Here is a 9,683-nt window from a genome sequence, read left to right on the forward strand (position 1 = left end):
TGCACAACCGAACTATTGATCCCAAACCACCTTCTAGCATACTAGTAATCAATAATCCATCACCATGGGCTTTCATGATCCATGCATGGATCATCCCCTCCCCCTTTGAAAAGAAATGACCTAAATTCATCAAGGCCATCCTCAACAAGATAAGGTGAAAGGTCTTCCACATTCAAGGTAACACGCACTCCAAGGTCTCCTCCCTAATCCACCTTATAAGCATTATCGTTGACATGTGACACCACATTGTAAAGACCTTCTGCTATTGGCATCAACTTTTGATGTTCCTTTTTTTAGGAAAACGTTCTTTCCCTAGATGCACCTACACCAAGTCACCATCTAGAAGGACACATGGTTTCCTATGCATGATGGAATTCCGTTTGTACACCTCATTCATGACTTCAATCTTCACACAAGCTTGTTGGTGTAGTTTCATCATGGACTTCAACTTGTCATTAGCATCCTTGTGAACCAATTCACCCTTTGGCATTGGAATCAAATCCAAAGGCATGTAAGGATTCACACCGTACACCACTTCAAAAGGAGAGTGACAGCATAAGTTTCGATTATAGGCAAACTCAGCATGTGCAAGTTTGATGTCCAAATGTTTTTGAGTTTCACGATAATCTATAAATATTCAAAAGGATCTGCCCTTATTTTTCACAAATAAAATCGGGGCTCCCACGGAGAGGAACTTGGTCTGATGAATTCCTTGTTGAACAGTTCATTGAGTTAGCTGGATAACTCTTGCATTTCTGCTGGTGCTAGATGGTAAGGGGATTTGGCTACGGGGGTGGGTATGGGGATTAAGTCGATTCGGAACTTGATGCAAACCCACAACTATCAACAAAGGATCCAATTCAAATGCCAGATGGACCGGTTACAAGGGCACGAGCTAAAGCATTCAAGGATGCTTTAAATGGGTTGATTAGAGAAGTTTGTACCCAAGAAAGTGCATGGAGACCCATTGGACCTAATCAAAGCTGGATTACAATAATTCAAGTCCAAGAGTGATTTACAAGATCCAATAAGAGCTTTATGAAGCCCATTTCGTTTTTTCTATATTTAATATGTAATTTTCGTTTTATGTCTCCTAAATAAGTGTTGGGAAGATAAAAGGGTCTTAGGTTACATGAACTTTGTGATAAACCATGTCTAGGTTCATAGTTTTAAACTTGGGGTTAAATGTCTTAAATTAAAGACACTCCTTTAATTCGTGGCTCTTTAGGTACTCTTCCCACACTATAAAAACGTGGTCTATGTATCCATTTGAAATCAATCAAGTTGTAAATACAATCTGTGAGTTTTTAACTCTTTTCGTTCTTTGTGAACTTTAGAACTTATCAGGTTTTCATAGCTTGTGGTGTTCAAACTTATCAATCAATTTGGTGGGTTGATGGTGGCATTTATACCAAGGTTCTTGTCTCTTTATAGACAATTGGTCGCGGTTTCTACCTTTGTTTTACAATTCTGCAACCAAATGAACGATCAGGCAAAACGTGTTCTAACCTCAATTTTAGGTGAGATCACATCGTATGGTATCAGAGCTAGTTCTTTGTGTTGCATATCTATTTTGTTCTTTTTTCTTGATTACTTGAGTTCTAAGACGCATATTGGTAGCGGGTCTTGTCACAAGTTGTCAAGGTTCTTACTAGCGACTTTTGAATTTCTAAGTTGTCAAACTTCTATATTCTACATTTCTTTTTGTTTCCTTTATATTTTCATTTGGCTATTAGCTTCCTCAAAAAAATCAAAGGTAAAAAAAAAAAAAAAAAAAAAAAGAAGAAGAAGCAAAAAAAGAGAGAGAATACAAAAAAAAAAAGCAAAAAAAAAGGTTTACAAAGAAAAAAAGAGAAAAAAACGAAAAAAGGAAAAAAAAAAAAAAAAGAAGAGGAGTTTAGTCATTTTTTTTCCAAAAAGGTTTGAATTCCAAAAAAACGAAAAAAGGAAAAAAAAATATAAGGTTTACTGTAAAGTCAATTTGAATTCCAAGTGTAGTCATCTAAAAAAAAAGCCATTGTTTGTTTCATCATTAGCAAAGCCAAGTTTGTTTGGCTTTCTTTTCGTATAGTGAGGTTACTTTATTTTGGATACATTTATTAAAGTTGTTTGGTAAGTTTGAATTTCTTAAGGCCACAAGTTCAAATTTGATAATTGTTTCTTTAGTTTGTTGAGAACATTAAGAGTTAAAAGGAGTGGTAAAAGGTTGTGTGGTGAGACTAAAAGAGGGTAAAAGCCATTCGAGGGATGCACGAGGGTTTAGTGAACTATTTTTGAGAGAAATACGTGAGTGTGTTGGGAGGAAGTAACTTACTTTTTTTTGTTAGCAAAAATATAAGATGGGTGATCAAAACCCCCCACCAAACCTTCAAGTTCAAGCTATGATGGATGAGATGCGACGTTTGATGACAAATGAATTTAACCAAGTACATGAAAGAATGGAGCGAATGGAGGCACAAGCACAAAGAACTCGATCTCGAGCATCATCACAGGTTTCTAACGGGGAAGAAGAGGATGATGGTTGAGAACCTGAAAGGCGACCGCATAGAAGGAGGTCACGCAGAGATGACAATTTAAGTTCTATTAAGATGAAAGTCACTTCTTTCAAAGGCAAATCAGACCCGGATGCGTACATTGAATGGGAGAAAAAAATGGAGTTCATATTTGATTGTCATGAATATTCCAATCATAAGAAGGTAAAACTAGCCGTAGTTGAGTTTTCTGAATATGCACAAACATGGTGGGATCAACTTCTGATCACTAGACGGAGAAATGGAGAAAGGCTTATTGAGACGTGGGATAAAATGAAGAGTGTCATGCGAAGACGGTTTGTGCCAAGTCATTACTTTCATGATCTCTACAATAAACTTCAAAGCTTAAAACAAGGCAGCAAGTGTGTTGATGTGACAACCCAAAGTTATTCCGTTACATTACCCCGTTACCGTTAACGGAATATTCCACTGTATAAAAGTTCCGTTAATTAGAGGTCGCCAATTAAAAAAATATATCATCTTGATGTCGTTAAGTCGTGATAAGAGAAATAAAAACTCATAACACACATTTCCATTTCATTGGAAAAAGTTAATTTTTATTATTACGACCACTAAATCGGGTGCGACTAAAAGCCCGTATAACGGCAGTATCGGGTAGAATATCACTGAGCTCCAACTCCCACCCATATATAAGGGGGAGTAAACTCCATTTGGAGCTTTTCCACCCTCTCTCTCTATACTCTCTCTCTCTCTAGACTCGTTTTCGACCCAAATCCGCAACCAAACGCTTCCAAATCGTAAGTCCGCTTATCCTAGCTTGTTCTAAACATTATGATTCGTGTTTATAGCCTAAAAATCGGACTTAGAAGCTGTGAAAGAGGAGTTTACGGCCTAAGATCCTCCTTAGGCCATAAACCCCTTAAACAAGGCGAAAATGACCCCAAAATGTCCTTAAAGGCTTGGAAATAAAGTGAGGATTTAGCCTAGGAGTGTTTGATCATTTAAAACAATCAATTTAGGGCATAAAAGAGATTTTACGGCCCAAGCACATGTTTAGGCCGTAAACACCTCTTAAACATGTTAAAATGCCCCAAACACACTCCTAAAACACCCTTGGACTTAATACATAAATTAGGGGCTTATCATTTCGGGTTTAGATCATCAAAACACAATGAATTGAAGGGGTAAAAGGAGTTTACGGCCCAAACATGTGTCAAGGCCGTAAACACCCCCAAACATGCTCAAATGATAGTTTTAATTCCCCCAAATGGCCTCACACTTCATTATAAATTGCTAGCAAGGTATTAGGGGCTTGAAACTTCAATAAACTCAAGGAATGAGAGTTTACGGCCGTAAACTCCCTTAGGACTTGTCCCTGGGCCGTAAACTCCATTAAGATGCCCTTAAAGACCTTAAACCCACTCATACTATATAGTTTTGGACCTAGAATAATTCCATGAACAAGTTAGAAGCCTTAAAACACACTAGATCCCCTCACCATGAGTTTACAGCCGTAAACTCATGGTGAGTAGTCCCTGGGCCGTAAACTAAGTGATAAGAGTTTACTCTCTGATGCGTGTATGGGCTTGATTTAGTGAGTAGGGTAGTGTTTAGGTAAATTAAGAGAGAATAGCAACCACAAATGATATGTGAATGGAAAGAAATAGATAGATTAGTATAGTAACAACTCAAGACCTATCAAGTTGTATATCGATGAAAACAATCCAAGACCTATTGGATTGAGTTCGTATCAAGTCAAGAACACGTCCCAACAAGATAATTTGAGAATTATAACAATAATTCAAGGTGAAAATAATGGTTCTTTGATTAAAATTCGTGTATTACTTTTTCCATGCATAATTTGGCTTTATATGAAGCCTTTATTACAAATTTGGTGGTTACAAGCCAACCAACCAATTATTCATTAAAACTAGTAAATAGAAATTAAGGTAACTCTTGAAAGAACACAAAAAAAACGTCCATGAGACTTGTGAATGAAAAAAAAAACGGCTATGCTTGCTTAAGGAGCCATAAGAAGCATTAAGGAGTCATTATAAGCATTAAAGTGTAACCCTAATCCACCAAAGAGTGTCAAAAACGGCTAGGAGGCTTTATGAAGCAAATAGTAACGTTTTTAGCACTTATGAAGCCTTAAAAATGTTGCCCTAGTCTTCATGCAACCTTAATTGAATTTGTGGGTTACCATGCACAACCCAACCATTGAGCCCAAACCACCTTCTAGCCCACTAGTAATCACTAATCCATCACATTTTGGGCTTTCATGATCCATGCATGGATCATCCCTTCCCCCTTTGAAAGGAATTGACCTCAATTCATCAAGTCCATCATCATCAAGATAAGGTGAAAGATCTCCCACATTAAAGGTAGCATGCACTCCATGGTCTCCTCCCAAATCTACCTTATAAGCATTATCATTGACACGTGACACCACTCTGTAAGGACCTTCAGCTCTTGGCATCAACTTGTTTTTCCTTTTGTTAGGAAAACGTTCTTTCCTCATATACACCCACACCAAGTCACCATCTTGAAAGACACGTGGTTTCCTATGCTTGTTTGACTTCTGTTTGTACATCTCATTCACAGCTTCAATCTTCTCACGAACTTGTTGGTGTAGTTTCATCATGGCCTTCAACTTGTCATTAGCATCCTTGTGAACCAATTCATTCTTTGGTAATGGAATCAAATCCAAAGGCATGTAAGGATTCACACCATACACCACCTCAAAAGGAGAGCGACCTGTAGCATAAGTAGGAGAACGATTATAGGCAAATTCAGCATGTGCAAGTTTGATGTCCCAATCTTTTTGAGTTTTGCTAACCAACCCTCTCAACAAAGCACCCAAAGTTCTATTAGTAACCTCCGTTTGCCCATCCGTTTGTGGATGATGGGATGTACTAAAAAGTAACTTAGTACCCACTTTCCTCCATAAAGTGTTCCAAAAGTAACTTAGAAATTTGGAATCCCTATCAGAAACAATTGTTTTAGGAATACCATGCAAACGAACCACCTCTTTAAAATACAAATCAGCCACATTAGATGCATCATTGGTTTTATGACATGGCACAAAGTGAGCCATTTTTGAAAACCTATCCACCACCACCATAATGGAATCCTTCCCCCTTTGAGTTCTAGGCAAAGCCATAATGAAATCCATGGACACATCTTCCCAAGGACAAATAGGAACCGGCAAAGGAGTGTAAACACCATGCTTGAAAGTTGTTTTCGCCATATGACATGTAACACACTTGCCCACTATGTTGGTTACATCCCCCAACATCTTCGGCCAAAAGAAATGTTCTTTAAGCACCTGCAAAGTTTTGGTAATGCCAAAATGACCAGCCAAACCACCGCCATGAGCTTCACGAATCAACAACTCCCGTATTGCATGTTTTGGGACACAAAGGCGATTGCCTTTGAATAGAAAGCCATCTTGAATTACAAATTCACCATTAGGACCACCTGCACATTTCAAAAACATATCTCCAAAGTCCATATCAGATTGATAATGGTCCTTTAGAGTTTCAAATCCCAAGAAACGAACATCCAAAGTCACCAACAATGAGTAACGCCTCGAGAGTGCATCAGCCACCACATTGCTTTTACCATCCTTGTATTTGCATGAGAAATGAAAGGATTGCAAGAACTCCACCCACTTTGCATGTCTTGTGCTCAACTTTTGTTGCCCATTGATGTACTTCAAGGATTCATGATCAGAATGCAAAATAAAATGATTTGCACGCAAATAATGACTCCAATGATCTAAAGCGCGAACAATAGCATAAAACTCCTTATCATAAGTGCAATAATTCAAACGAGCACCACCCAACTTTTCAGAAAAATAAGCAATAGGACGTTTGGATTGGATCAAAACAGCCCCAATACCAACTCCACTTGCATCACACTCCACTTCAAATGGTTGAGAAAAATCAGGAAGAGCCAAAATAGGAGCATCACACAACAATGCCTTGAGTTTCTCAAATGCCTTTTGAGCTTCTTCTCCCCATGCAAAGACTCCTTTCTTCAAACAACCTGTTATGGGACTTGCAATGGTGCTAAAATCACGAACAAATCTTCTATAGAAAGAAGCAAGACCATGAAATGATCTAACTTCAGAAATATTAGTAGGAATAGGCCATGACTTGATTGCTTCAGTCTTGGATGGGTCTACGGACACGCCATTTTTTGAAACCACAAAACCCAAAAATGCCACTTCTTCCACTAAAAACGAACATTTTTCTTGCTTTCCATAGAGTTTTTGAGCTCTAAGCGTCTTGAAAACCTGTTTTAAGTGCACCAAATGATCCTCCAAGCTCTTGCTATATACCAAGATATCATCAAGGTACACAACCACAAACCTGCCCAAAAAAGATTTTAGCACTTCATTCATTAGTCGCATGAAAGTGCTAGGTGCGTTAGTTAGACCGAAAGGCATTACGGTCCATTCATACAAGCCATGTTTAGTTTTAAAGGTTGTTTTCCATTCATCCCCTTCACGCATACGAATTTGATGGTAACCACTTCTCAAATCAATTTTTGAGAACACAATAGAACCATGCAACTCGTCCAACAAATCATCAACTCTAGGAATAGGAAATCGGTATTTTATGTTGATATATTAACGGCCCTACTATCAACACACATCCTCCAAGAACCATCTTTTTTTGGAACCAACAAAACTGGAACAGCACAAGGACTTAGGCTTTCACGAACATAACCCATTTTCATGAGTTCATCAATTTGTTTTTGCAACTCTTTTGTCACCTCCGGATTACATCTATAGGCAGCTTTATTGGGCAAAGGAGCACCCGGAATAAGGTCAATTTGGTGTTCGATACCACGGATTGGAGGCAAACCCGGTGGTAATTCGCTTGGAAACACATCTTGAAACTCCAAAAGCAAATCAGCAATAGTGTTTTCTCCATGCACCATCTTCTCCACCTTTGCATGCTCTTTGGCCACAAGCATGTAGATAACATCACCTTTGTCAAGAACTTGCTCCACCTCCCTTTCACTAGCAAACATAGAAAGATTAGGTTTTTTTACTTGTTTAGAATTCATGGACCTTATGGCCGTTGGGGACATGGGTTTTAACACAATTTTTTTATTATTGTGTTTCAACTCATATTCATTGCTCCTCCCTCTATGTAACACGTCCCTATCAAATTGCCAAGGACGCCCCAACAAAATATGACATGCATCCATAGGAATAACATCACACAACACTTCATCTTCATAAGACCCCATAGTTAGACCAACTCTAACCTGTTTTGTCACCTTTATTTTGCTTCCATCATCCAACCAATGAAGAACATATGGTTTTGGGTGGTTTGTTGTAGACAAACCCAATTTGGTCACCATTTCATTAGAAGCAACATTAGTACAACTTCCACCATCAATAATCAAACTACACCACTTGTCACTAACCAAACATTTGGTGTGAAACAATTGGTCTCGTTGATCCATATCAGCCACGGTTTGAACCCCTTGAGTTTTAAGGGTTCTAAGCACCAAAACTGTATCATACACCGGTGCTTCATACTCTACCTCCTCCTATGCTTCCTCTTCTTGTTGTGTATCATAAAAAATACCCGCCAACCTCTCTTCTTCCTCCAACTCTTCACGACATTCAATGGCCTCCCTTAAAGTCACCACCCTTTTGTTTGGACAAGCATTTTGGTAATGACCAAAACCTTGACACTTGAAACATCTAATTTTCGCCAAACTAGTTTCTTTGGTACCACTAGTAAGTTTAGGAGCAACGGGAACACTACTAGAACCAGAAGGAGTAGAAACAGAATTTTGTCTATTGCTAGACTCGGGCTTGGACCACGACTTTGACTTGGGATTTTCGAGACTTGAACTTGAACTCCCACCATAACGTGCTTTGGCTTGCCCCTCCAACTTCAAACACAAACCACAAAGAGTTCCAAAATCAGCATAAGGATACAACTCCACAACATTGGCAATGTTGTAGTTCAACCCTTTTAGAAAACGAGTCATTTTTTGTTCTTCAATTTCTTCAATATCCCCCATCAAGGACAACTTCTCAAATTCATCAATGTATTCTCCAACACTCATTTTTCCTTGCCTCAAATCAGCAATCTTCTTGTAAGTGGCAATTCTATGAGTAGAAGGAACATATCTCTTTCTTAGCTTTTCTTTTAGAGAAAGCCAAGAACAAATTTTTTCTTTGCCTTCACGGGTTCTCTTGGCCTTAAGCCCTTCAAACCACAATGAAGCACCACCACTTAGCTTGAGAATGGCATACTTGCAGCTTTTTTCATCATCCACTTCTTTGAACTCGAACATTCTTTCAATCTTCCTTTCCCACTCCAAGTAGCGTTCAGGATCAGTTCCACCAACAAAGTCAGGCAATTCAGACACCTTGAATTCTTCCACAACCCTATGTTCACCACGGCGGGGTTGCCTTCGATTTCCACCTTCTTGGATGTTTCTTAATGCTTCTCGAAGATTTTGTAGGAACTCTGGATCATCAAAATCCATTCTGCGCTCTGATACCACTTATGATGCGTGTATGGGCTTGGTTTAGTGAGTAGGGTAGTGTTTAGGTAAATTAAGAGAGAATAGCAACCACAAATGATATGTGAATGGAAAGAAATAGATAGATTAGTATAGTAACAACTCAAGACCTATCAAGTTGTATACCGATGAAAACAATCCAAGACCTATTGGATTGAGTTCGTATCAAGTCAAGAACACGTCCCAACAAGATAATTTGAGAATTATAACAATAATTCAAGGTGAAAATAATGGTTCTTTGATTAAAATTCGTGTATTACTTTTTCCATGCATAATTTGGCTTTATATGAAGCCTTTATTACAAATTTGGTGGTTACAAGCCAACCAACCAATTATTCATTAAAACTAGTAAATAGAAATTAAGGTAACTCTTGAAAGAACACAAAAAAAACGTCCATGAGACTTGTGAATGAGAAAAAAAACGGCTATGCTTGCTTAAGGAGCCATAAGAAGCATTAAGGAGTCATTATAAGCATTAAAGTGTAACCCTAATCCACCAAAGAGTGTCAAAAACGGCTAGGAGGCTTTATGAAGCAAATAGTAACGTTTTTAGCACTTATGAAGCCTTAAAAATGTTGCCCTAGTCTTCATGCAACCTTAATTGAATTTGTGGGTTACCATGCACAACCC

At 38.3% G+C, this 9,683-nt stretch overlaps 1 pseudogene; it reads right to left on the reverse strand.

Moving 5' to 3' along the window:
- Positions 1 to 322: 322 nt before the first annotated feature.
- LOC145040572 (uncharacterized) lies at positions 323 to 9,017 on the reverse strand (annotated as a pseudogene).
- Between the last annotated feature and the right edge of the window lie 666 nt (positions 9,018 to 9,683).

Source organism: Lactuca saligna, chromosome 4 (assembly GCF_052625555.1).
Source record: "Lactuca saligna cultivar CGN05327 chromosome 4, ASM5262555v1, whole genome shotgun sequence".
Taxonomy (NCBI): Eukaryota; Viridiplantae; Streptophyta; class Magnoliopsida; order Asterales; family Asteraceae; genus Lactuca; species Lactuca saligna.